The sequence below is a fragment of the Macaca mulatta genome, chromosome 6, assembly GCF_049350105.2.
Source record: "Macaca mulatta isolate MMU2019108-1 chromosome 6, T2T-MMU8v2.0, whole genome shotgun sequence".
Classification (NCBI taxonomy): domain Eukaryota; kingdom Metazoa; phylum Chordata; class Mammalia; order Primates; family Cercopithecidae; genus Macaca; species Macaca mulatta.
Window position 1 is genome coordinate 18,851,793 of NC_133411.1, and position 27,770 is coordinate 18,879,562.

At 41.2% G+C, this 27,770-nt stretch overlaps 3 long non-coding RNA genes across 3 annotated transcripts in view; all 3 read left to right on the forward strand.

Annotated features, from left to right (window-relative positions):
* LOC106998673 (uncharacterized) overlaps positions 1-16,363 on the forward strand; it is a 29,566-nt gene extending 13,203 nt beyond the window's left edge. The window contains exons 2-3 of the long non-coding RNA XR_003730260.2: positions 11,742-11,910; positions 15,636-16,363. This is a non-coding gene — a long non-coding RNA (uncharacterized LOC106998673). The remainder of the gene's footprint in view (positions 1-11,741; positions 11,911-15,635) is intronic.
* A 1,398-nt stretch (positions 16,364-17,761) lies between these two features.
* Positions 17,762-26,296, forward strand: LOC144341386 (uncharacterized). Its single transcript, XR_013418290.1, has 2 exons — positions 17,762-17,958; positions 24,115-26,296. It is a non-coding gene; the product is annotated as an uncharacterized LOC144341386 (long non-coding RNA).
* A 361-nt stretch (positions 26,297-26,657) lies between these two features.
* The window catches only part of LOC144341387 (uncharacterized), a 39,677-nt gene continuing 38,564 nt past the window's right edge, over positions 26,658-27,770 (forward strand). Inside the window, exon 1 of the long non-coding RNA XR_013418291.1 lies at positions 26,658-26,891. This is a non-coding gene — a long non-coding RNA (uncharacterized LOC144341387). The remainder of the gene's footprint in view (positions 26,892-27,770) is intronic.

Here is a 27,770-nt window from a genome sequence, read left to right on the forward strand (position 1 = left end):
GAATGTTTTCCCATTTGTTTGTGTCCTCCTTTATTTCTTTGAAGAGTGGTTTATAGTTCTCCTTGAAGAGGTCCTTCACATCCCTTTTAAGTTGGATTCCTAGGTATTTTATGGGAGAAACTTAGTTTTTAGTTTAACTGTGAAGCAAAGATGATAGCAGCCCTTTCCCAAAACAAGCCCTCTTCTTGCCTGGCGGCCAGACTCACTATGTAGGATTAACAAATTAGCCACAAGATTAGAAATTGTGGTTTAGGAGTCATGCCACTAAACATGCAGCCAAACAAATTCAGAGTGATTTGAGTAATCATAAAACTCTGGTCTCCTCTACAGCCAGCTCTGCATGAATTTGACTCTTTCTCTATTGCAAATTCCTGTCTGGATAAGTAGACTCTGTCTGGGCAGTGGGCAAGGAGAACCTGCTGGCTGGTTACAGGAGTACGTAGCAACAATGTGTACTCTTTTCTTCACAACTCAAGACAATTTATCAATCCCATTTTACAAATTCATTGAATACAAGACTGTCTTAACTGCTTATTCCAGTGGTTTTCAGTGTAGTCTGTGCATATTTATACACTGTTGGTGGGAATGCAAATGAGTCCAGCCCCTGAGGAAAGCAGTTTGAAGATTCCTCAGAGAACTAAAAATAGAGCTACCATTTGACCCAGCAATTTTATTGCTGGGTATATACCAAAATGAAAATAAATCACTCTACCAAAAGACACCTGGACTCATATGTTTACTACAGCACTATTCACATTAGCAAAGACATGGAATCAACCCAGGTGCCCATCAATGGTTGATTGGATAAAGAAAATCTGGTACATATATACCATGGAATACTATGCAGCCATAAAAAATGAGATCACATCCTTTGTAGCAACATGGATGCAGCTGGAGGCCATTATCCTAAGTGAATTAACTCAGAAACAGAAAACCAAATACCAAACATTCTCACTAATAAGTGGGAGCTTATCATTGGGTACACATGGACACAAACACGGGAACAATCAACACTGGGGGGCCAGGTGCAGTGGTTCACACCTGTAATCCCAGCACTTTGGGAGGCCAAGGCAGGCGGATCACTTGAAGTCAGGCGTTTGAGATCAGGCTGACCAACATGGTGAAACCCCATCTCTACGCATCTGTAGTTCTAGCCAATTGGGAGGCTGAGACAGGAGAATTGCTTGAACCCAGAAGGCGGAAGTTGTAGTGAGCCAAGATCGTGACACTGCACTCCAGCCTGGGCGACAGAGTGAGACTCCATCTCAAAAACAAACAAATAAGCAAACAAACAAACAAACACTGGGGATTCCAAAAGTGGAGAGGGTTCCAGTTGGGCAAGGGTCAGCAAACAACCTATTGGGTACTATGTTCACTACTTATGTGACAGGATCATTAGAAGACCAAAAGGATCATTAGAAGACCAAACCTCAGCATCATGAAATACACACATGTAACAAACCTGCACATGTACTCCCTGACTCTAAGATAAAACAAAAAACCAAACCAAAGTGGGGTCCCTGGACCAGTAACATCAGCAATATCTGGAAGCCTGCTAGAAATGTAGATTCTCTGCTGCACCAAGACCTCCTGAATGGAAGACTTTGGGGTGATACCCAGAAATCTGTATTTTAGCAAGCCTTCCAGGTGACTCTATGTATGCTGAAGTTTTTACTATTTTAAGATTTTTGCTGATGTCTTAATAACAATATTGGTACTTTCAAATTCATATTATCAACACTCATATTTTCATATTCGTATTTGTAAAATGTTTCATCCTACACATGAGAAAACATACCTAAGATAAAGTGAGTGGCCTAAAACCACCCAGCCAGTGGGTGAGAAGCCAAAATCTTCCAGTCCGGAATGTTTTTCATTCCATTACATTGAAATGCAGAATTAATGTTTCCTTTACCTAGGCATTAAAGGAGAGAATAGGATTAAGCTCACCCAGGGAAGGTCACCTGGCTGGCTAGAGAGGTGGCCCTCACCTTGGGAAATTTACTGTTCACAGCAGCCACACAGTCTTAGAGGTCTATATTGTCTGAAATCCAAAAGGAGAATCCAACCCTTTCCCAGACAGAGGGATATTAACCAGGCCCAGGGCCACCAGTGCCAGCTTCTCTCAGCAGCTCTTCCCCACTTGATGCCCAGAAAGCCAATTCATAATGGGAATTCTGTTTTTTCCTGCAAAAGGTAAGGAGAAAATGAGAGAGAGAGAGAGAGAGAGAGAGAGAGAGAGTGTGTGTGTGTGTGTGTGGGTGGGTGGGTGTGTGAGCTTCTGTGTGCGTTTAGTTACATTACTAAAATGTTAATCAAAATCAAGTTAAAAATGGCCTGATTTGTCTACCTGATAACTGAGCCATTTTGAGGAGCAGAGCAGAGAATGCAGAAAACAGCTCTTTGTAAACTAAATAAAGGCAAGCAGCAGTATTATTATCATTTACCTGTAGACATTCACGGTGTTGTAAGTTTTTTTGACTAAATTTTACTACATTTATGGTGCATACCCTTCGGAATTCAAGAAAGCTTTCAGCATTTGGTGTTTAGAGTTCTTTTAGATCTTTTAAGCTGTCCTGGAGAATGAGCTTGTTAACAGAACGTTACATCCACACACATTCACTCTTAAATATGTGTTATGGAGTGTCTACCAAGAAATCCCGTTGGCTTAGTCGTGGCTGCAACAGCATGGTTTCGGGAAAAAGGGAGCCTCTGCAGAGAGCAAGGGTGCTCAGATCCGGAGTCCCTGACTCTGTTCTCTGTCACAGCTGTGATTCTCCACAGCTGCACTGGGCAACTTCCTTCCCTTACCAGTCTGGCAAGTCCTACCTGGGTTCATTTCTTTCTCATTCATGGTGTCTGGAGCACTTTGAGTATTTTGTGATGATGATGATGATGATGATGATGATGATGATGATGATTGTTTTTCTTGTTCAGGGAAAATTTCCCTTTCTGCCCATAATACTATTAGTTTTGGGCCACTTGTCCAGACTGCCACTATTCCCACCCATTCCCTACCCACCCATTCCCTCTCCAGTCCCTGCACATTGAGGACACCCCACTTCCCTGACACTAGCTTTCCTTGGTTAGAAGTCACACATTTGGGTTTTCATCGTCATTATTTTTTACCCTTCCTAAATGTTTTTTGAGTGCAGAAATGTGCACAAAATTTAGAAAAGATAAATTGTCTACTTTTATTTTGAACCAACTAGTATTTAGTTTATGAAAATTGAGAATTCAAAACTCCAGTTGTTTTTGAATCTTTATAGTTCAGTTTACAAACTTTCTTATTCTATTCTCTTCTACTTAGCAGATTTTCACAATAATTTCTAAAGGGCCTGGGAATAATGTTGCTTCCATTTACAGACCTAGGTAAACCCCATCCATCCTGGTATATTACTCTACTAAGTTAGCATTTCTACATCTTATAGTTTTTACTTTAATTTTGTTATTTGTCTTAACAAATAAAACTTTCCCCATCCTAAATAACTACTGTAATATAAAAATACACTTAATAAGGAGGGCCTTAATTATCTTTGATATTCTAATATAATGCCCAGACTTAGCATGATTTTATCTTAAGACCTGAAGTTTAAGTCAATGACTCAAACATACATTTTAAATGAACATTATAAGGTTGTCGGTTCAACAGGCCAAATCATTCCAAGTACCTCAAAATGTTTGATTTGAGAATTTGTCATGAGAAGCACATTAAATGCGTATAGATTCCAGTTTAATATAATGATGGCCAATGTTTATTGAACACCTTTTTTTTTGTGCCAGGCATTCTTCTACATCGTTATTATTCTTCTTCTTCTTTGAGACAGGGTCTCACTGTGTCACCCAGGCTGGAGTGCAGTGGTGTGATCTTGGCTCACTGCAACCTCCGCCTCCTGGATTCCAGTGATCCTCCTGCCTCAACCTCCTGAGTAGCTGGCACTACAGGCATATGCCACCACACCCAGTGATTTTTTTTGTGCTTTCTTGTAGAGATGTTTCACTATGTTGTCCAGGTTGGTCTCAAACTTCTTGACTCAAGCAATCTGCTTGCCTTGGCCTCCCAAAGTGCTGGGATTATAGGCATAAATACATCATTATTTTTTTAATGATAAATTTTTAAAGAAAATTTTAATGGTGGGATCTTGCTATGTTGTTCAGGCTGAACTCGAAATCCTGGGCTCAAGTTATCCTTCTACCTCAGCCCTATGAGTAGCTGAGACTACAGGTACATACCACCACATCTGGCCTCTAGATTCTGTTTTAACACAAATAATATGCAACGATTTTCAGGCTCTTAAAATTTTCTTTGGTAATGCTATATTTTCCCAAGGTTAAAAGATGCTTCCCAATTTATGGAAGATAGTAGGCTCCTTCCCTGTTAATTCAGGTTACTTAAGACTGGAGTCTTGTGAATGATCACAATGGAATACATGGAGCCTTTTGTTACAGTTGTCATTTCATAGACTTTGAAATGTAATAAGGGTGGGCCTCTTTGGTCCTGTAGCTCATTCCTCTGGCTTGAAGTTTTATTCACATAGCTCCCCAGTTCTTCTCTTTATTCACAGAAATCTGCAGATTTTATCCAGGTTGATCACCTGATGGAACTTAATTTTTTTGTTTGTTTGTTTTGTAAGAGTTGTAAATATATTTTTTCCTTGACTTCTTAAGACTCTTGTACCACCTAAAGACAATTGATGGAATCTCAAGATATTTAAAAGTATAGTTTCTATTAAGTGGTAAAGATTTTTTTTTCTTGATGTGATTCTGCATGCTTTCATGGTCTTAAGACCTTACAACTCTGATGAATATTTAAGATGATATTCAGTTGAATTTTGGATAGTATTTAAGATGACATTTAGTTGAATTTTGGATAGCTCACTTGGCTTTCTCTGACTTGCTGTTACAATTTATGAGGCCATTCTAACAACAGATACACATACGCAAACATTTATGCACAGTGGGGAAAATTTGAGCTCACAGGCCTAGTTTCCACTTTCTCTCCTCAAAAAGTGTAACTTTGGTTGGAATAGAAAGAGAGGAATTGAACCTTCTTTTATTCCCTTGTGGATTATGTTGGAGAGGTAAATCAATATTAAGAACTGTATGTAAGAAAAAGGAAATTCCAAAATTTGCAATGGAGTATCTTGGTAAAGGATAGCATAATTTTAGCCATTTCCAACTCGTCTTTCTTTCAACATCCATTACCAAATATTTACTGAGCCCCTACTATGGGTCAAGTATGGTTACAGGTGATTTGAGATATACAAGTGAACCAAATGAACAAAGGCAGATGATAAACAATCACCATAATACAATGGTAATTTATATAATATCCCAGAAAAGACGAATTGCTATGGCAACAGGGAACAGTGGAGTAGGGTAGTGGGGGAAGAAGAAAGGCAGTGGTTACCATTTAAATAGGGATGTCTGGGAAAGCCTCACTGAAATGGGATAATTTGAGCAAAGATATGAAGGAAGTAAAGGGAGTTAGCTATGCAGATATGTAGAGGAGAGGTTTCTAGGCAGAGAGGAGCTGCAGCCAAGGCATAATTGAGGATAGCAAGAAGCCATTATGCCGGATCAGGGATGAGAAGGAGAGCTCTAATGGGGGCAATTCAAGGAGGGCCTGGTGGCCTTTATGGGTGTGGGCTCTTCCTCAGAGGAAACCAGGGAGCTATTGTAGGGTAGTGGGCAGAGCAGTGACATGATCTGACTTATGTTTTCAGAGGGTCATGTGTTTGGAATAGACATTTAAGGGGCTACATGGAATCACAAATTGTCTATGATCTAGGCGAGGGAGAATGGTTTGAGCCAGTATGGAAGCCGTAGAAGGAGTGAGCAGCGATTAGGTCTGAGGTAGCCTTTGAAGGTAGAGCCAAGAGCATATTTGACATTGGATATGTGATATGATGTGTTTTATTTATAAAACAAACATATAGTTTGGTGGAATATTTCCAACTCTGTCTATTGAAGGAATTTCCAGAATTAAGACAGATTTTTCAGCTTTTGAATGAAAGGGTCAAATTGCAGTGCATGCAATTTTACATTTTACTCGTTTACAACTTGTCATTTTATTCATGGTTGTGAATGGCTCAGACTTTATGATATGCGACACAGAAATGGTTTCAAAGACCCTAACAAAACCTACTCGTATTCCACATTGAGATAATCATTTAAATTGAACAGAAGCACATTCTTCATGGTCTTTGGAAGCAGCTCAGCCCTTCATGATTGGGACTCAAACAGGGGCAACACAGTTTTCATTTGAACGTGTTATTCAGATATAGCAATGATAAAAAAAGAATATTGAGCTGGAGGTAATTTTTAAGCATTATTATTATTTTTTTCTGATAAGAAGGATATCTGCTTACCATTTAAAGAGACTCAAATTGTTACAGAAATATATAATAGGGAAAGGGAGACTGTCCTGTAATCTTGCCCAACAGTTTGTTGAAGGTGCGGAAGGGAGAAAAGACAGCTGGGCTGGAACGCGTCTTCCTGCAGACGTTTTGAAACCCCTCTAAAGTTTAATCAAGGGAGTCGTTGGGATTGCTCTGGCCACACACAGACTGTAATTCGTTTGCGCTTCGGCCTTGATTTGCTGGCCCAGGCTGATGCATTTCTGAGTGCCCAGGAGAAGCACAGCAACTTAGCCCCCGCTAGGCGAGGGATGCCGGGCAAGTCCCAGAAAGGTTCTGTTCCCTCCGGTGCAGGCAGCGCTGTGAGGCTCAATCTGACTGCTGCTGGCTCTTCTCAGGCCCGCCGCCTCTCTGCTGCAGACCGGGAGGATTTGATGCCCTTCAAAATGTAGAGTCTATTGATCTGTTTTCTAGGCAACGAATGCCGAAGCCGTGTCCACTAATGTGACTGCAGAAGGTTAAATATGGATTTGGCAAGAATTATGAGCTGCCCACAAATGTTTTAGAGATGATCTGAAATGCAGACATAGAGAAAGGGGCAACTCAGGGGCGGGTTTTGTGGGCACGTGTGCATCTCCCAAGGCGAAAGTTATGTCCTCTGTGTTTAATTGGCTTTGCAGTATGCTGGATCTTCAAAATACAATACCCATACCTGAAAAATTAGTATAAATGGGAGGAACACAAACAATGTCAAAGACAAAAAAAAAATTCTCTTTACACATGTCTTACACATTTTTGATATTATGCGTGTATTAATCAGTCACCCTGTCATTCTTCCATTGCAGTCGAGAAGGTAGAGTATTGAGAGACAGAGAAAGAACATAAAATCTTCTGTAGAAGGCAGACTTTTTAACATGTTGGGACAAAGAGAACAAGAATTTAGCAATATGTTACTAAGTGACAGATTTAGAAAGTTCTTTGTCATTTGATCTTCAGGCTCTTTTCTCCTCTTGCTTTTTATACAAAGCGTGGGCAATAAAAATAGTTCTGTTGGTTTTCAGTTTGAGTCTGGTTTCACATCTGTCTTTTATGTGGTGGTAGCTGTAGTATGCTTGAATTCATAGAAAATACCTCAGGGAATGCTTACAATCTACTCTTGGGATATTTTCTAGATTTTTGTTTAATAAAATGTGTGTGCATATGGCCTGATTCATATTAAAGTGGATTTTTGCTGAACATTTCAGCCTCGGAAAACCTAGGTATGAATCTTGACTGTAATATCTCCCAGCCATGTAACCAGTAATAATATTACATCGCCTCTCTCAGGTCACATTTTTTATGTGTAAAATGCTGATAATCACAAGTCACTCACATGACATGTCACAGGGTTGCTTGGTGTGTTACAAGAAAACTATATGAGGTAGTAAATTGCAAATGATAAAACCCACTAAAGACAAATTATTAATATTGAAACATTTCTACCTTTATTTGAATATTACCATTAAGAGAACCTCTTTGAGAAAAAGTCCTAAAATGGAGTTTGGAGCTCTCCTTGAGTAAAAGAGATGTGGAGATGATGGGAAAGTTCAGGCTTCTGGATTTAGGCATTAGCCCTGGAGACAAACTAAACAGGGAAGGGAATTTTTTCTAAACAGGCTTATGGATAAGCAGATACCTCAGAGATGTGTCTTTGACTTTTCAGGCTGCTGTAATTGATTTATTGTGCCTGTGTGAAGTTTGTGTGCAAATGTGATATTAACCCGTAATTATACTCTAAAAGTGTGAATTATATAGGCAATGAAATGTTATGAGACTGAAAGGTGATGCTGTCCCAGAGGAATGGTTTTGTAGGATCAGACTTCTCTTGTGTGTGTTGGTTTCCAGAATTAAAAACAGCACCTTACTCCCTCGCCAGCTCCGCTGGAAAAGTAACATGGGTCTGCGTGATTTAGAAACCTTTCTCTTCTGCTGGTTGTAGGGTGGGGCTTAAAATGAAAAATGAAACACTGCTTGTCTCGATGATCGTATCTAAAAGCATATGATGTGCCAGCAGATACGGGAACAAGAAGTTCTGCTGGTTTTTTCTCTGGCTTTTTTAAGAGGGTGAGGTAGAGATAATATTCTTTCATCTTCTGTACAGTTCTAAGGGCATTGTGGATTCTCAAAAATTACTGAACTACCCATGACAGTTTCAGATCTGTGGCATGGATGGTTTAATAGATTTCACCAGTTATGTGCTTCCTGAATGAATATTCAGCTTTTGTCAAGTTCAGGAGAACAGAGCACTTTAAAAATCAGGAGAGTGACAAAGCATATTTAGTTTGTGGATGAATGACAGTAACTGCAGATGCAGCAAGTAGAACCAAATCAAAAAGTCATTAAAAATGCTAGTTGATGCTAATTGATTTAATGTGTTGGAATATCTGAGAGTTCAAAAGTAGCTTCGAATAAGCTGCTTTGTGATTGTAAGCCAGCTTCATCACTTACCAGAGGGAAACTTTGGGAAGGTTGCTTAGTCCCTCTGAGCTTCAGTCTCCTCATTTGCAAAATGAAGGTAGACCTATTGTAAGGTTTCCATAAATTATTACAGTTAAGGTACCTGAAAGTATACCTAGAACATCACACTCACTCATTAATGCCAGCTATTATTTAAATATTTTAGCAAAATAATTTAAGCAAGGAAATCTCTTCATATGCTGAAATTCCTTGTAAAGCCAGAATAAAAACAATGTGTTCAAATTCTTTGGTTGGCTTTTTTTTTTTTTTTTTTTGTACAGCGCCTTGCTCTGTCACCCAGGCTGGAGTGCAGTCATGTGAGCTCACTGCAGCTTTGAACTACTGGGCTCAAATGATCTTCCCACTTTAGCTTCCTGAGTAGCTGGGATTACAGGCACATACCACCATGCTTGGCTAATTTTTATTTTTTTATTTTTAGTAGAGATGAGGTCTTACCATGTCACCCAGGCTGGTCTTGAACTCCTGAGTTCAAAGAATCCTCCCATCTTGGCCTCCCAAAGTGCTGGGATTATAGGAGCCCCCGTGTCCAGCTGTCTGTTGGCATTTGTATTGTGACATTTGGCACAATTGTTATGTTAATAGAATTGCTGAGAAAAAAGGGTATTGTGCTAGGTGGACTCACGCTTCATTTTTCCTGCATCCCAGCCCTCACTGTGATTTAAAGAGGGACACTGACATGTAACAATAGAAGATAATGCTGATGTGTAACCACTGGGCTTGAAATGTTCCTTACACATAGCGTAAGATAGGCGTGCAGCAAATTCCCATTAGACAATTCATTTTCAAAACAACCTCTGCTATTGCTATCCCAGTTGCATATACAACATATATGGCATCTGGCAAAAACCATATTCCAAGAGTCTCTCTATCTACGTGGAACTGACTCCTTCTCCATCCTATCAGACATACCTCTTTCTTTCATTTTTTCTGTTTCCTCCTTTCCCTCTCACAGTTTTACCATACTCTTTGTTTTCTTTAATTTTTTGTTCTTTTTCCCTGTCATGTCTGAAGTTTTCCAAAAAAAGTTGTAGCCATCCTCTACTACCAATTAAGTGACAGAAACACAGAAATTAGGCTTTCCTTGGCAGAGTATGCTTTACTCAATAAAGAAAGGAGAGCATAATTTGGCCCTTCTAAATGTTAAAGTCACTGCACATATCTTTTGTTTGAATTAATCATGGTTTCCGGTAATTGTTGAAGTGAGGGTTAACTTATTTATTTCTGTAATTCTTCCTGCCAGCATACGAAGACAGCAAATGGTAACTTGATCCTAGCCAAAGACTCCAAAAAAAAAAAAAAAAAAAAAAGGAAGTAGTGGTGGGTTGTGCTTCTGTTGCTCTGGGGTTATACATTTCTTAGTGCTCTTTGGAAAAATAAATGGAGATACCAATAGGCATAATTATCACAAAGCGAAGGAGGGAAGGAACAATGAAACTGACATGAGAAGAACTGCGCATAGGTTGGCACTTCCGAACGTGGAAATGTTGCTGCTGGGGAGGAACAGAACATACGGCTTTGGGCTGAGCTCTAATCCTGCAGAGCAGGAGACCCGGGGAGAAGGGGAAGAAAACGTGGGTGTAGCACAAAAGAAGCAGAAAGAAAATGAAGCAGTTTCCAAGGAACAGGTGACTAGGACTCACCTAGTTGTGAAAACAGATCAGCTTCTCTTCCGAGTTCTGTTTTACTGTTGAGTAAAGTACAGTGACTCCTTAGACACTGCCACAGAACCTTGTCATGATGAATTGTCCTTCTTAGCTTGCAGTAATGGGATTGTATACTTCCTTCTGTAGCTAGACTGGCAGCCCATCCCCATGTGCTATTCCTCAAGTTGTGCAACTGCACAGCCATATTTTCTTCCTTGTTCAAAGGGTGTGCATGTGGCCTTGGAGACTTCACTGTTTTGAGCTAAAGTCAGTGTCTCTTACTCTGGTCTCAAGTTTCAGTGGGTATCTCCCTGTATTCCAGGCACATTTTCCAGTTGTAATTTTTCTACTTTCTACGATGCTTAAAAGTCAATGGGAATTGATCAAGATGTAAGAAAAACTGAGTTGTCTTTGGAATGCTTTCACGCTTTGTGATGGCCTTCTTAGAATTAGGACATGGAGAACGTGTCTGCCTCTTTAGGGCCCACACTAGGATGTGTGGGACTCTGGGCAAGTATTTTTTTGTGTGGGTCTCCCATTTATACAAGCAATTCCTTTGAAAAATGCTTTGCAAAATTTTAAACGTATATGAGGTTTAGTGATTGATCACTGAAGATTTAGAATGATAGGTAAAGAGGTACTGATGTATTTGTTTATTGTCCAGACTACTTGATAATTCTTTGTACCATCCCGACACTACTTCTTTCCTTCTGGATCCAGAAATCATCTCTTCATATTAGTTATTGTCAAGTGTGCTGTTCCTGGATAATTCATATTTCCCACTGTGAGAAAAGGGTAGCAATTGTGTTATTATTCAAGACCTATAGCTTGTCAGAACCTGTCCGTGTTGAGACATTCTGATTCTTCTTGCCTCTAAAGTCCCCAATGCTATTTGTTTCATGCTGGCTACATCATTACTCACGATGCTGTACCATCCATCCTGCTGCCTGTGAATACTGGCTTCCGATGGCTTTTTCAGAGGTTGTGCCCGTATTTCTTTGAAGATGACCACAAATGCACAGAGTATGCAGGAAAATGTGCATAGTCATTTATTTTATGGTCATGTTAAATTTACCCTTTGGAACTTTATGTTATAAATATAGAACAACACATTTTCCAACCATGTCGTCTCTTGAACCCTTGAGGCTGTAATGACAGCATTCCTAAAATGTGATCTCTTTTCATGTTGACTGCACCCCTGGTTTCCTCACACTGTTTCCAGTGGTGGAGCAAGAAGAGTGATCCCATTTATGCAAGGAATCCCTGACCCTTATCTTGCTCAGCTTAACCTGGGAGGGCCAGGCACCCCATCAGCTGGAGGAAAGAATGAACATGGATTGGAAGAGCCTGCTGGTGTTGCAGAACAACCATCTGGAAAGCCCTTGGAGGAGGTGGGTGAAGCCACCCTCGAGCACTGTGGTGCAGCCTGCAGAGGGGTGGGGCGATGGCCCTGGGTTTCAGCAGCAGCAGGTGCACAGCATAAACCTTGCCTGCCACCGCGGGTGCTGCAGAGCAGAGGCAACACCACAGTAGCAGCAAGGGGGATAACTGAGGAGGCAGGAAACCTCACATGCAGCTCGAACCCAAGGGCTGGCGGATGGCTGTTGGGAGCCCAGAGTCCTGAACTCATCCTGTGACCGAGTGAGTGAGAATCATTCAAAATCAGGATGTCAGCACCATTCTGGTGGCCCAATCACACACCATCCCATGACAGCAACCCTGTGCCAGTCAGCAGAATCAATCCACTCCCTAGGCTGCTTTTCTGGAACTGGAGGTCAGCCCCAGGGCCCCAGGATGACCTTGCAGGCACGATTTCTGGAGCTCTTTGGAATGTCAAGCCCATCTCGTGCATAAGAAAGTGGGTTGGGAAGAACTCTAAAGGGGAGAAAGGGGGACTGGGTACAAGCAAATCCCCATTTGGGCTCAGGAAACCTGCCCAGACCACACTACCAGCTCCAGCCAGGCCCAGGAACCAGAGGATTGGGGGTGGGAGGGGGTTCTCAGAAACTATCATGAAAGACATTTTCATGGGCCCCTGAATCGTGAGGACTGAGGGAGGAGCCCAGCTCACCTGGGTCTAAAGCGAGCCCTGCTGTTTGTTTCTTTCTGCAACAAAAAGGAGTGGAAAGGATAAAACAGAGGGTAGGCATGGAAGAGATGAGGTCAAGTATGAACTGCTCTTGGAAGCCTGAGTCCTGATAAGGGCTATCCACAGGTTGGCCCCTATTCAAGGGCTAACAGTTTTTCATCAAATAATTGAACTAATATATAAACAGTTACAGCAGCAGCAACAGCAGCAACAAACGCTTCTATAATGAAGCTCTACCAATTCTGCACTGGTGGGAGAAAATGCAAGAAAGGACATTATTCAGTCAATGGACAAAACTAGAATATGATTGTTAGAGTAGGAAAATTATTGTATCAATGCAAATGTATGAAGTTGATAAGCCCATGGTGGTTGTAGAAAAGAATATCCCTTAGGATACACTGAAGTATTTAGGGATAAAAAACAATGTTCAGAAAAAAATTACCTATTTATCTGTCTGTCTATCAATCATCTGGCAGTCTATTAATCTACTGATCTATTGATCATCTATCATCTATTGCAAATGACAAAGCAAATGGGAATAAACTGTTAACAGCAGCAAAATCTGGGTAAAGGCTAAATGGATAGATGATCTTTGTACTATTTTTATTTTTGTGACTTTTTGTAATGTTAAAAATTATTTCCAAATAGAAAGTTAAAAAGGTTATCTCAACACAATGTATCAATTCTGGTAAAATAGTTATAACAATGTTTTCTTTCCTTCCCTTCCCCCATCCTCCCTTTCTCATTCCCCACCCCCTTTCTTTTCTTCCTCTTTCCATTTTCCCTTGGCATCATATAAATGAATACAGTTAGGAAACTTCTGGCATACTGGCATGTTCCACAGATTAAAAGAATTTAAAATTAAAGGAAAGTATTGGCTAGATCCAGGATGGGTGAGATGGCAACAGAGTTGCAAGCAGAGGCAAGAGGATTCAGAACTTGACTTTGTGTTTCTGTAGCTAATACAAAAGTTGTATAGAGAACTTGAGTAAAAGAATAACAATAGGCTGGCTGCAGTGGCAAATCCCAACACTTTGGGAGGCTGAGCTGGGTGGATCATCTGAGGTCAGGAGTTCGAGACCATCCTGGCCAACATGGTGAAACCCCATCTCTACTAAAAATACAAAATTAGTTGGGCGTGGTGGTGTGCGGCTTCCCTTCCCTTCCTTCTCCCTTCCCTTCCCTTCACTTCCTCTTCCCTTCCTTTCCCTTCCCTTTCTTTCTTTCCTTTCTGGCTCTATTGCCTGGGCTGGAGTACAGTGGTGCAGTCTCAGCTCTCTGCAACCTCTTCCTCCCGGGCTCAAGCAATTCTCCAGCCTCAGCCTCCTGAGTAGCTGGGATTACAGGCATGCACCGTCATGCCTGGGTTCTTTTCGTGTGCATTTTTAGTAGAGATGGAGTCTCGCCATGTTGTCCAGGCTGGTCTCGAACTTGTGAGCTCAGGTGATCTGCCCACCTGGGCCTCTCAGAGTGCTGGGATTATAGATGTGAGCCACCGGGCCAGCCTAGAATGTCCTTATTTCTAATCTAATGGTTGCCAAGGGCATCACAGCATGCCATAGTGGTTAGTAATGTGGGCTCTGGGAAAAAAGAGTTTGAGTTTAAGCTAAGCTTTTGCACTTCTCACCTGGGTGATCTTGGATAGATGGCTTCATTTCATCATGTGTCAGCTTCCTCACCAGTAAATGGCATCTGATAGGAATATCTTCGCCTGAAAGTACCAGAAAGTATGACTTACAGTAGCTTAAACAAAGAGAAACCCAAAGAGCAGGTGCTGTTGATCAATAGTGTGAGAGAAATGAGGTTTTTTGTCTCTGCCATACCGTGTGTGCGATTCTACTTTTCATACAAAAAGAAGAGAAAAGAGACATGGGAGAGTTTTAGCTGAGTTGGCCTTTTTATCAGAAAATCAACGCTTTTCTCAAATTTCCAATAAGCAGAAACTCACTTATGGGCCTGATTTGTGTCTTCTGACCACCTTTGCTTGAATTTGGGAGAGAAAGGACATTATAGATATGGCTTAAATCAGACAATCAAGAGTATGGGTTATAATGTGTTACAGGATTCTGAATATTAAATGAGCTAATGGCTGTAACGTTCTTAGAAAAATTCACAAGTGCTCAATTGTTAGCTTGTTATCATATTCGTAATACTAATAGAAGTAGAATTTTTGTGTACATATTGAAAATATCATCAGAAATAATTTTGATAAAACCTATGGAAACAGGGAAAAAGGATGAAGTCAACAGCTCCCTCCTTAGTTTCACCCTTGGAGAAGGCTTAGAAGGAAGCGAAGCATTGAGGTGTGAACCACCTGCGTGCTTACAAACACCAGTGGTTGACCCCCTCTGTAGGCCAGGTAGGAGTGTGGGACCTGCTACGATTGAGAAGGGCTTGTAGATTTCAAAGAGGATGCTGGGATTCCAGAGTAGCACAAGTGGCTGCACTTATTTACTTATTTTGATTATAATAATATATGTGGTCATCAGTTTCTCCCTGATTTTCCATGTGGATGGGCTATATTTATTTTCTTGGGGTTGGCTCAAAGTAGACACAACAATCTTTGCCTTGAACATTTTCAGTGAGCCACGTTGCCCCTCCTGGAAGTGGGGGTGCTTTGTCTGTCCACTGGGGTTCCATGGACACAAGTACACCCACATTTTATTGGTGGCTCTTTTCCAAGTTGCTAGCTTGGCGCTTTTCAAAATGTGCTGAATGGCTGTTTGGAACTTGTCTCTGCTGACTCCACTGGGCTCGGTTTCAAATCTCTCCTAATCCACTAATGAACCTTTATTAAAGTGGGAGACAGAGGGTCAATCAGTCTTTGGACGCATTATTAAAATAAAGTAGGAGCAGTGAAATGATCAAAAGAGAACAATAACAAAGGAAAGCTCAGTCTCTCCACCACCCTCTATTCAGTTCTTTAAAGCTGATATTTTGGGGGAAGAAATGTCAATATTATTAGATTAGTTTTCAGTAGTCTTTAATTTTGTTTTATTTTAACTTTAATTTTGTTTTATTTTTCAGGGAAGCTCACGAAGAGACTGTCATTCACCAGCAAACCCCTGCCCCCTCACTTTTTCTTTTTTGCAATTGGAAGTTCAGGTTGAACTGCTCTGTAGTTATTCACCCACTTCTGCTGGTCAAAGGCCCACGAGGATTTAAATGACTAAATAGGCCATAAAATGCCAACCTTTTAGAAGTCTCAAAAATGTCTGCTGGATCAAACAGTCAGCATGAACCACCCTTAGATTCCTCTGCCACCCACTTTGCTCCCTGTGTCTGGGACACCCTGAGTCCACAGTGACTCTGTGCCAAACTATAAAGAAACCACCATGTACCTTTTCAAAAATGTCCACTTGTCCTTAAAGTCACGAATCACGGAAGAGATGGCTTCCAGATATGCAACTTGACTTCCGACGCCATCACCCTCTAAAATTTCCCTGTGTTTTCACTGAAGTCATGCACCCACTTCTGCTGGTTCCTGGCTCACATAAACATTGAGCAAGTAACTTTCCATTAGACCCAGAGGATGGACTAGGATAGACTTCTGAATGCCTGAAAATTCCTGGTCCTCAACAAACCTGTGTTCTGCTCAATAATTTATTTTGTAAGAAGAAGTTATAATAAGTCTAGTCATTAAATCAAAAGAGAAAAACCTTAATTAAGTATAATATTGTTGGTACTTGTATTTGTCCGTTCCATTTCTTCATTAACTTTTTGATTGGTAAAATAAAGATCATTACACAAATCTATTCTCAAATGTAGCCATGGATGATTTGATTTCTCTTTCTCTCTTTTCTCTCCCTGTGCATACACACACACACACACACACACACACACACATATATATATACACACTCAGAGAACAGAGTTGTCTCTCTATACACACACAGAGCATGTATATATGTGTGTGTATATATATGTATATGTGTGTATGTGTGTATATACATTTATATGGAAAGAGAGAAAGAGAGAGAGAGAGAAAATAGAGAGAGAGAGAGATGCTCCTCAACTTACGATGGGGTTATGTTCTGATAAACCCACCGTAAGCTGAAAATATTCCAAGCCAAAAATGCACTGAATGCGCCTAACCTTTCGAACACCGTAGCTTAGCCTAGTCCACTGCAAATGTGCTTAGACACTTAACTTGTAAATGCGCAGTATTTACATTGGTCTGGAGCTGGACAAAATCATCATCAGAAAGTCTATTTCATAATAAAGTGTTGAATATGTCATGTACTTTATTGAATTCTGTACTGAAAATGAAAAACAGAATGGTTGTACGGGAACTTGAAGTACAGGTTCTACTGAATGTGTTTCACTTTCACACCGTTGTACAGTTGAAAACATCGTAAGTTAGGGACCATTTGTGTATATACCTATATGAGATATATGTAAATAAGATATATATGTAAACAACATATATGTCAATGAGATATATAAAAACATATAAATAATACATAGATCTCCTTGTTGAATCCTACTGTGTACAAGACATAATTTTTTATGCTGGGATTCATCAGTGAAGAAAAGGAAGGAAAGCTCTCGGCTTCACAGAGCTCATACTCTGGTGAGGAAGACAAAAATTATATAGAATATAAGAAGGTGAGGGCCGGGCACGGAGGCTCATGCCTGTAATCCCAACACTTTGGGAAGCCAAAGTGGATGGATTACTTGAGGTCAGGAGTTCAAGACCAGCCTGACCAACATGGTGAAACCTCATCTCTACTAAAAATACAAACATTAGCCAGGTGTGGCGGTACATGCCTGTAATCTCAGCTACTTGGGAGACTGAGGCATGAGAATCACTTGAACCAGGAGGTGAAAGCTGCAGGGAGCCGAGATCGCGCCACTGCACTCCAGCCTGGGTGACAAAACGAGACTCCATCTCAAAGCAAAAAAAAAAAAAAAAAAAGAGAAGGGGGTAAGTACCGTATGCAAAAGCAGAGCCAGGTGGGGGACAAGAGTCTTGAAGAGTTGTCATTTACCCATTTAGATAATATGGTCAGAGAGGCCTCCCTGAAAAGGTAATGTCTGAGCAGAGACTTACGGGCGGAGAGAGAACAGGGTGAGAAGATCTCTGGGGGAGGAGTAGAAAGTGCAAAGACGCAGGCAGCGATGAGCCCCATCCGGTTGGCACAGAGTGAAAAAGGGGTTCAGCTGGAGGGACCTGAGAGGTGAGGGTGGCAGGGCGGGTGGAGGTGTAAGCTCAGCAGATGGTGGACACCCTGGAGGCCACTGTGAGGCTCTGGTTCTCGCTCTGAGTGATTTCAAGGTCCATTGCGTGGTTGCAGCAGAGAAGAGAACAAGCCTTATGACCTGGTTTCTCTTGAAGAGGATCATTCAGGTAGGCGCTTTGAGGAAAAAAACAAAAACAAAAACAACAAACACGTAGGAGGGTCTGGGAGGATGTAGAAAGCCCTATTTGTAAGGCTTTGTGATCTGGGTATATGTCCACTGAGCAGTGAACTTACCGTCTCAAGTTCTGTATTCTAGTTGGGACTCTTCTGCTAACTGCTGGAGGGTATTGGCACAATCCCCTTACTGTTTTATTCAGAAGGGAAATAGAAGTGAACACTTAGTATTTAAGTTTGAGCCAATTTCTTCTTAATCCCTGTGATCTGGAGCCTGCTAGGATCCTCAAGTTTGTTTTTCTTTTTTTTCCAACACCAGAGCCTGTGTCTTTGCTTGCCCCACCTCTGTCCTCCGTTTCTTTACTAACAGCGCCAACTTCCCTTCCCAATCCTCTCAGCACATGCAGAAGTCAAGAAGCAGAGGACAATGGCTTTGCTAAACCCTGAATTGTTCCAAAGTTTGAAGTTGTAACCCATGAGCTATCTCTTTGATGAAAGCAGTCAAAACTGGATGTTAGAAATATTTTGGAGGTTAAAGGAAGAGCGACTTGCACCTCCCTACCACTGAACTGTTTAATATTCTAGAATTTATGTTACACAGTAAAAGACAGACAACTCTGTCTGCAGTTCTGGGACTGGGATATGCCTGTGCATACACGCATCTGCTCTGTTTTGGTTTCACTTCACTTTAGTTATTTGATTTGGTGTCTGCAAAACCCCGTGTGCACATTTTTATGAGCCTTGGGACAATTTACTGCCAAGCTTGCTTGAACTCTAAAATATGCCTCCAGTTTTGGAAAACCACAAATTATTTACCAAGGAGGCAAGGAAATGGAGGTCACTGGGCTCATTTCTTACATAATTTTCAACTTCCCTTTTGAGGCCTGACATCTCCTGGCAGTCACAATGATGTCTTCCTTAGATAGATTCAATAATGGGGAAGAACAGGTGAAAAGTGGTGAAAGTTGCTAACTGCTGTGTTCCTCTGCTTGCTTTTCATGCTGTGTGCCAGGAATCAAAGCTGCAGGAGTGGAAGGTAGATGTAAAGTAACCCCTTTTCCTAGGTTATTGTGTTTATAAAGCGTTAAATAAGAAATGCTAAACAAAACAAAACAAAACAAAACCCTCTACTTTGTGGGAAGCAAAGTTATTTAAGGTATGAAAACAACAGTATTAACCTAAAACAATAGAATAAATGATCACTAAAGTGAAAGTACAGAACAGGTATAGAAAGTCAATCTTTGAAACATCAGCCGGTATCAGTTTCTTTCAAGATAATTCAAGGGTGATTAACATGTAACTAGCAAATACATTCAACATACAAGAGAAAAAGTGTGAGGATAAAAGGGGGCGATAAAATAAGTAGGGGAATGAGGGATGACCACAGATCAAATGGAAAGGATAAGGAAGGAGGAAAAGATAGCTCCTATGTGTCTAGCTTGGAAAGATAATGACTCAATTGAGTGAATAGGGGAGACAAATTGAGGGTTCAGGAATTTTTATTTTTATTTATTTTTGAGATGGAGTGTAGTTCTGTCGCCAGGCTGGAGTTCAGCGGCCTGATCTCGGCTCACTGCAACCTTTATCTCCCGGGTACAAGCAATTCTCCTGCCTCAGCCTCCCGAGTAGCTGGGATTACAGGCATGCACCCCACACCTGGCTAATTTTTGTAGTTTTAGTAGAGATGGGATTTCACCTTGTGGATCAGGATGGTATCAATCTCCTGAACCTCATGATCCACCTACCTTGACCTCCCGAAGTGCTGGGATTGCAGGCATGAGCCACTGCGCTTGGCTGGAACTCACGAATTTTTAAAGACATGGCAACATTCTTGTTGTATGGGTTTACTTATGACAGATGGGTACATAGGTCTGTCCAAAGGGGCTGGGACACTTTGTTAGGTTTTAGGAATTTTTTTCTGCTAAATTCTCTTTTTCCTTTCTTCCAAGGAGGCAGGGTAAGGAGAGGTACCAGGTGCTGGTGGATTGTTTACCTTGGAGATTACCGCCTTACAGAGGAAATAGCTGGTACCTCAGCAGGGACCTCTTGGTGGGCTTCAGAGTTGTGAGTTGAACACTTGGAGCGGGGAAACATTGGATGTTTTCATGACATCGGTAGGATTTAATTCAATCAACGAATAGGACCCAGAATTAAATTAGCTGAGACAGTGGGGGAAGAGGGGCAGAATCCCAACTGTGCTTAGTTATAATTTCAGATGTAGAATAAAGAGTGCTCCAGGAAGCACAGCTTCAGGCCAATGATGAGATTTTGAATCCCTTCATGTTTATGATTTCATTTTTTTCCCTTCATGCTTATGATTTTAATTATCTCTGTTTCCCAAAGTGATTAGCAGAAACAATTTAAGATGAAATGAATATATGTGCTGGAAGGGGAGGCAAAAGTAGGGTGACATCCCATTTCATAGTCGGGCTTGTGGGTGGGGAGAGGGGATGGTGCAAGTGAAGAGAGAGAGGGCTCAGTAGTTTCTTAGAGGAGGGAGGAGAAGAGGAACACAAGCTTAGTTTCTGAAGAAAGAAATCGATGGGAACCCAGGCTGATTCCACTTGGGTCTGCAACACTCCAGACAAATCCAGAAGCTGGCAGCTGGAATGAATGTTTATTTCTCAATAGAATGAAAAAAGAAATGAGATGGAGCTGAAGATATTGTACTGTCTGAAATGATTTACCTTATGGGCATTCAGGCTAATGAATGGGTTCATTTCCACATCCATGTGTGATCTATGTGAAGTTCATTTCATATCTGCAGTGCTCTCTGTAAGAAAGGTAGTCTAATACCTGGCACTGTTAAGGGCTCAGTAAATGTTGATTTCTTACTTCTGTTTCTACCCACAATGACACCTGATTCTCTATTATTCTGGTATGTGAGCAATCTCAGTCAAGCTGTCTACAGTGTATATCTGTGCTTTCTAAAGTCAACATACAAAGTAAGAGTTAAGGCCGGCTGCGGTGGCTCACGCCTGTAATCTCAGCACTTTGGGAGGCCAAGGCGGGTGGATCACCTGAGGTCAGGAGTTTGAGACCAGCCTGACCAACATGGTGAAACCCCGTCTCTACTGAAAATACAAAAATTAGCTGGGCATAGTGGCACATGCCTGTAATCCCAGCTATTCAGGAGACTGAAGCATGAGAATTGCTTGAACCCAGGAGGCTGAGGTTGCCATGAGCCGAGATGGCACCACTGTACTCTAGCCTGGACAACAAGAGCGAAGCTTCATCTCAAAAACAGAAAACAAAAGACAAAAAACAAAGCACAAAACAAAGTAAGAGTTAAGATGTAAAGTTCTAAACTCGACTTCTTTTGAATTGTTTTCTCAATGTTCCAATTGACTCATACTTGTCAGGCATAAAGTTTCTCCTTAAAATTGGTTTTATTTATCTCAGTTATGAGACAATTAGAAACAAATGGTTTCTATCTGGTTTGAAAAGCAGCTACAACCTTCAAATGATAAACACAATTTATCCATCTTTCATTTGTCCCTTGTTTTGACTTTGTTGAAATGAATTTCCTTTTTAAACTAGCGATATTCAGATAATTTGTGAAATATTTTATATGGGTTTAAAATAAGGACTGTGGCACATTGATCATCTAGCCCATTAGAATCAGCAAGTCTTTCGTTTTCAGCAGTTTAGTTGTGAAATGCCTAGTTGTGGTTTTCTTTCTTTCTTTTTTTTTTTTTTATTATACTTTATGTTCTAGGGTACATGTGCACAATGTGCAGGTTTATTACATATGTATACATGTGCCATGTTGGTGTGCTGCTCCCATTAACTCGTCATTTATGTTAGGTATATCTCCTAATGCTATCCCTCCCCCCTCCCCCCACTCCACAATAGGCCCCAGTGTGTGATGCTCCCCTTCCTGTGTCCAAGTGATCTCATTGTTCAATTCCCACCTATGAGTGAGAACATGCGGTGTTTGGTTTTCTGTTCTTGTGATAGTTTGCTGAGAATGATGGTTTCCAGCTGCATCCATGTCCCTACAAAGGACACGAACTCATCCTTTTTTATGGCTGCCTAGTATTCCATGGTGTATATGTGCCACGTTTTCTTAATCCAGTCTGTCATTGATGGACATTTGGGTTGATTCCAAGTCTTTGCTATTGTGAATAGTGCTGCAATAAACATACGTGTGCATGTGTCTTTAGAGCAGCATGATTTATTTATTTATTTATTTATTTTATTTTATTTTATTTTTTTTGAGACGGAGTCTCGCTCTGTCGCCCAGCCCAGGCTGGAGTGCAGTGGCGCGATCTCCGCTCACTGCAAGCTCCGCCTCCCAGGTTCACGCCATTCTCCTGCCTCAGCCTCCCGAGTAGCTGGGACTACAGGCGCCCATAACCGTGCCCGGCTAATTTTTTGTAATTTTTAGTAGAGACGGGGTTTCACCGTGGCCTCGATCTCCTGACCTTGTGATCCGCCTGCCTCGGCCTCCCAAAGTGCTGGGATTACAGGCGTGAGCCACCGCGCCCGGCCTAGAGCAGCATGATTTATAATCCTTTGGGTATATACCCAGTATGGGATGGCTGGGTCAAATGGTATTTCTAGTTCTAGATCCTTGAGGAGTCTTTATAGCTATCCTGAGTTGGCTGAGATTCTTGAATGTGAAGATTGCTAGCTTTAAGAGTTTTGGGAAATTCTTGACTATGTTTTCTTTACATATTTGTCCTACCCTATTCTTTCTTTTTTCTTTAGTAACTCCAATAATAGGAATAAAGGGGTTTGCACTATGACTTGCATGTGACTGATATGTGTATTCTTTTGCATTCTCTGTGCTCTAGTCAAATATTTCATGTTGATCTGTCTTTGGGATCATTGAGCCAATCTTCAGCTATACTGTTCAACTCATCCAATGAGGTCTTCATTTCAAGTATTGTATTTTTCAGTCTTAGAATGATTACTTTTACAGATTTTGATTCAATGATTAAACCCCACATCTTTTCATAACTTTCATTCATATTGTCTTTCAGTCTCTTTAATATACTGATCATTGTATCAAAATGTAATCTTAAGATGCTAAATAAAATATCATTTTCTTTCTTTGCATCTACTTACATTGTTTGTTTGTTTCACCTGGTAGTTTATCACAATCTCCTGCCTCTTTTTATGTTAGTAATTTGTGACTGTATGCCAGACATTGTGGAAAAAGCACAAGTCAAAGCTCTGTATGATGCTACTTTGACCAGACAGGAATCTGTGTTTTCTCTGTGGAGCAGATAAGGTGAGGAGGTCATCACCCCAATCCAAGAGGCTGAGCTAGATCAAGACTGGGTTGACATTTTAGTAAGATCCCCTCCACCTCTAGTTCTGTTTTTATTTCTCAGGCCTGTCTCTTCTACACTGTTGATTGAGAGCTCTGAAAGACAGTGGAAGGTTCAGGCTGTTTAGCATCCTGCCGTATTCTCCATCCAAATTTGATGAGCATCTTGGGGAGACCAGCCATGTTCTGAGCAGACTCCTTTCCTCAAGTGGAACTTCTCCTCCCAATTATTATGGGACTTCTGAAGATTTTAACTTACTTTGCAGAAACTCCTAACCTTTTACTCAGTCTCAATTTAGCAAGGGTGCTATAGGAAAATTGGCAAGGCATGTGGGGATACTTTTGTTTCCAAATTGTTGTGGTTGCTTCTATGAATGCCACAAGCTTTGCTCACTCCTCTTTCCTTCCTACAGTGCTTCTGCATGAACCAGATCTGATCTGTGTTTCAAATCAGCAAATATCCCAAGAAAGAAAATAGCCTGTGAAAGGTAGCTAACCTTGCCAAAACACTCTGCTCTCTGGAATTTTTGTTCTTTTAATTCTTTTTGTTTCCATAATTCACTCATCTCTTTAAATGGATTTTTTGCAATTAATTTGTCTTCTTTAGTTAGTCTAACAGGATTGTGTTCTCCTGCAACCAACGGCATTCTATTCATAACCACAAGTCCCCTTAGGGTCAACTTTTAGGAAGTCTTGGGCAGTTACGTCTTTCCAATCTAACAGTCCATAAGATCTTCCCCTATTTTTCCAGAAGCTTCAGATGAGACTATCACAAAGAACATTATGGATATATGTGACAAATAGAGATTACAAATTAAATTCATACTGTCCAACATGAAAAACTTGACTGTCCTTTTTTCTGTGTGTCCAGAGATACAGGGAGTCTACAGAGCATCTCCTGCAAGCATCAGTACAGAAGTTGATGATAATCTGGATGCAAGTCCAGGAGTGTGGAGTCCACTGACTCAGAAGACCTGCATCTAAGGAATTGACTGTCCTTATCCTTAAGTATGATGACTATGTTTCCAATTCCAGTAGACCCTTTGATGTATTCTGAATAAATATTCCTTTTGGAATTGAACTTCTAGAGCTCTTAACTTTGGCCCACTCTAGTTTTTTTTCTCTCTCTCTCTTTTCTTTTTTAATGATTTTTTTTTGTAAAGATAAGGTCTTGCTTTGTTGCCCAGGCTGGCCTCGAATTCCTGGACTCAAGCAATCTATCTGCCTTGGGCTCCCAAAGTGCTGGGATTATAGGTGTGAACCGTTGTGTCCGATCGCTTTCTGGTTTTTCTAGCATTATGTTATCCCAACTCTGTTCTCTATGTAAATTTCCCTGATGACATGGTTGTATCTTGGCGTTTCAAAATACTTAACAGACTTCGTTTTGTTTGAATTTTACAATGAACTTACATGACTAGGCATGGTCCCCAGTTCAGTTTTATAGACAAGGATTCTGCAGGTCAAGAAGTGAAACACAACCAATAACAGCAGGTGACAGGATTTAAACCTGGGTCACTGTACTTATTTTTTTCTACTCTGTCATTATGTGTATCTATCCTACCTCTGCAATGACAGATGGCCTTAGAGCAAGAACACTTCCTTACATCTGGTATACAGTTGAAAAGTAAAAATTCCACACAAAGAAATATGGAAAGAAGTTTTACCTGCTCCTATAGCTTCCTTTCAGGGACCTGGCACCCACAAAGGTTGGGTAACAGAAAGGGGACTTATGTAACTTAAAGCAGAGAAAGGTATAGAGACTGTCTTAGCATAATATAGCATGGAGTGGTCATGCTTGGATGTGCAAAATGTCTGATGGTCTCGGACATGGCTTGACCCTGAATTACAGTAGTGAGGCAAGTTGCCTCGGGCAAAGCAAACTTATTGGACCCAAAGCTCTCATTTGAGAATTTTGTTGCCTAAAAATTATAAAATATCAGCAATTTCATATGGTTCAGCCTAATATTTTATCACTCTTCCTTTTTCTATTCTAAAGCAATAATTTTTAATAATGTAAGCTATATACATACATGCTTTCAACATACAACACCCTATCATATAATGGATATTTCAAGCAGTAAATGTTCAGCATGTCTTCACCCCCACTTGAAGACATAATGTATCAATTAGACTGTTCTTGCATTGCTATAAAGAAATGAGACTGTGGAATTTATAAGAAAAGCGGTTTAATTGGCTCATGGTTCTGCAGGCTGTACAGGAAGCATATTGGGTCTACTTCGTCTACTTCTGTGGAGACCTCAGAGAACTTTGACTTATGGTGGAAGGTGAAATGGGAGCAGGCACCTCGTGTGACTGAAGCAGGAGCAAGAAAGAGAGAGTGACGGAGGTGCCACACACTTTTAAACAACCGGAACTCTCTTGAGAATTCACTCACTGTCTTGCGGACAGCACCAAAGGAATGGTCCTAAACCATCCATGAGAAATCCTCCCCCATGATCCGATCACCTCTCACCAGGTCCTATCCCCAACACTGGGATCACAGTTCAACGTGAGATTTGGGCCTGGACACAGATCCAAACCCTATCAATATATTGGCCAGACGCTTGCAACTATGTGAAGAATACCCTGGTTACCCAGCCACAAATGCAGATGTTATTGATAAGGGAGGGGGGCAGGGAAGTGCTGGGAGGAGAAAGGCAGGTCTCTGGCCAGGGCTCCACCCTGGGGCCTGTGCCCACAGACCTGGGTGAGGGCAGGCACTCCTGCCTTTGCGTCCAAATGTTGCTTTTCCCAAGACCACCCTGGCCCGCCACGCCCCCATCCTGTGCCTATGAAAACCCCGAAACCCTAGTGGGCAGTCACACAAGCGGCTGGACATCCAGAGGACGTCAAGAAGAGCACGTCCACAGGCACTGGCAGACCCTGGCAGGCCACCGACTGGTGGAAGGACGTGGAGTTCGGCTGGGCAGTCGGAGGAGATCCAGGCCGCTAAGTGGCCTGACCCCAGGAAATACACCTTCCCACTCCATCTCCCTTCTGCCTCCCCTGCCTGCTGAGAGCTACTTCCACTCAATAAAACCTTGCTCTCATTCTCCAGGCTCACGTGTGATCTGATTCTTGCGGTACAACAAGGCAAGGACCTTAGGATACAGAAAGTCCTCTGTCCTTGAGATAAGCCAGGGGTCTAATTGAGCTGACTAACACAAGTCGCCTACAGATGGCAAAACTAAAAGAGCACCCTGTAACACACGCCCACTGGGGCTTCCGCTGCAATCGTTCACCCCTAGACACGGCTGTTGGGTTAGAATCCCACAACCCAGCCGTCTGCCTGCTCCTCTAGAGGTTTGAGCAGTGGGGCAGGGAAGAAGCGAGCCCCTCCTGCTGTTGCACACCCTGCGAGGGGGCAAGGGAACTTCTCCTGTTTCATCATCAGGGATGTTGTATTGGTGTCTTAAATAACACTAGCATTTTGCCATATTTGGAGCTGCTACTGGGCCAGCTCTGTTTCCAGGCCTGCCTTTCAATCTTTTCCTTGCTTCTGGCATGAGTTCCCTTCTCTCTTGAGAAATCAGTTATGCATTTGAAACTACGTGTAGCTATACATACTTTAAACATACCATTTAGCAAGGGTGCTCCTTATTGGATGGTCTTTCACGTTGCTGGGAACAGAGAACACCACAGTTCCAGGTGAGCGAAGTAGTGCGATCTCTTACATGATGAAAGCTAAGCAGGCCACAGCTTTCCCGTAAGTAAGCATTTCAAAATGTATTTGTAGAAAGGCAGTAAAAGAATAAGATGCAAATCAAGCTATTTTTAAACCATCCTTTTCAGGGCCAAGGAAGAAAAATGAATTCTTTTAAAAAAAAATTATAAGGTCTTTAGTGGTGTTTTTAGTTGAAGTAATTTGGAGACGATTAGGTATTGTTATTTTTGATTCAATTCTTTAGAACAAAAACTTACAGAAATAGAAAGCTTTGCCATTTCTTTTCCTCACAACTTTAAAAAGTAAACCATGAGTGTTGGGTCACAAAAACCTTTCTTTTTTAGTCTCCTTTTTGTGCAGATTCATCCACCGTCAAATTACATTGTACTCCTTCCTCCTCGGACTACCTGTGGAAGAATGTTTATATAAATAAACCCAAAGTCCTGTCTTTTTGTCTGTCGCTCTGAGTAAACGGTACAAAATAGATGCCTTAGTCTGGTGATTTGATTTAATACAAATGGATATTGTTAGAACAATTCTTTACACCTGAGCTATTGGGAGATTTACTTGTAACTTTCCTTGCTACGTGAACAGCAGTAGTATTTGTTGTTTCTAAGATGTGTTGTAGTTCGAAAGATTTTGTTTGTATCATGCCCAAGTGACTGCATTAAGAAGTACCTAGTTGATTAAAACAAAACAAAACAAAACAAAACAAAACAAAAAACTCCTTTAAATCATTCAGCTGTTTGACCTATACTAGTGTATAGGTGTTATACTTAATTATATATTTTGGTGCTGTCTGTTTTATTATGTGGCAGTGTGTAGTCCCAGTATTTATGCTAATTGTATAGTTCTTTGGACTC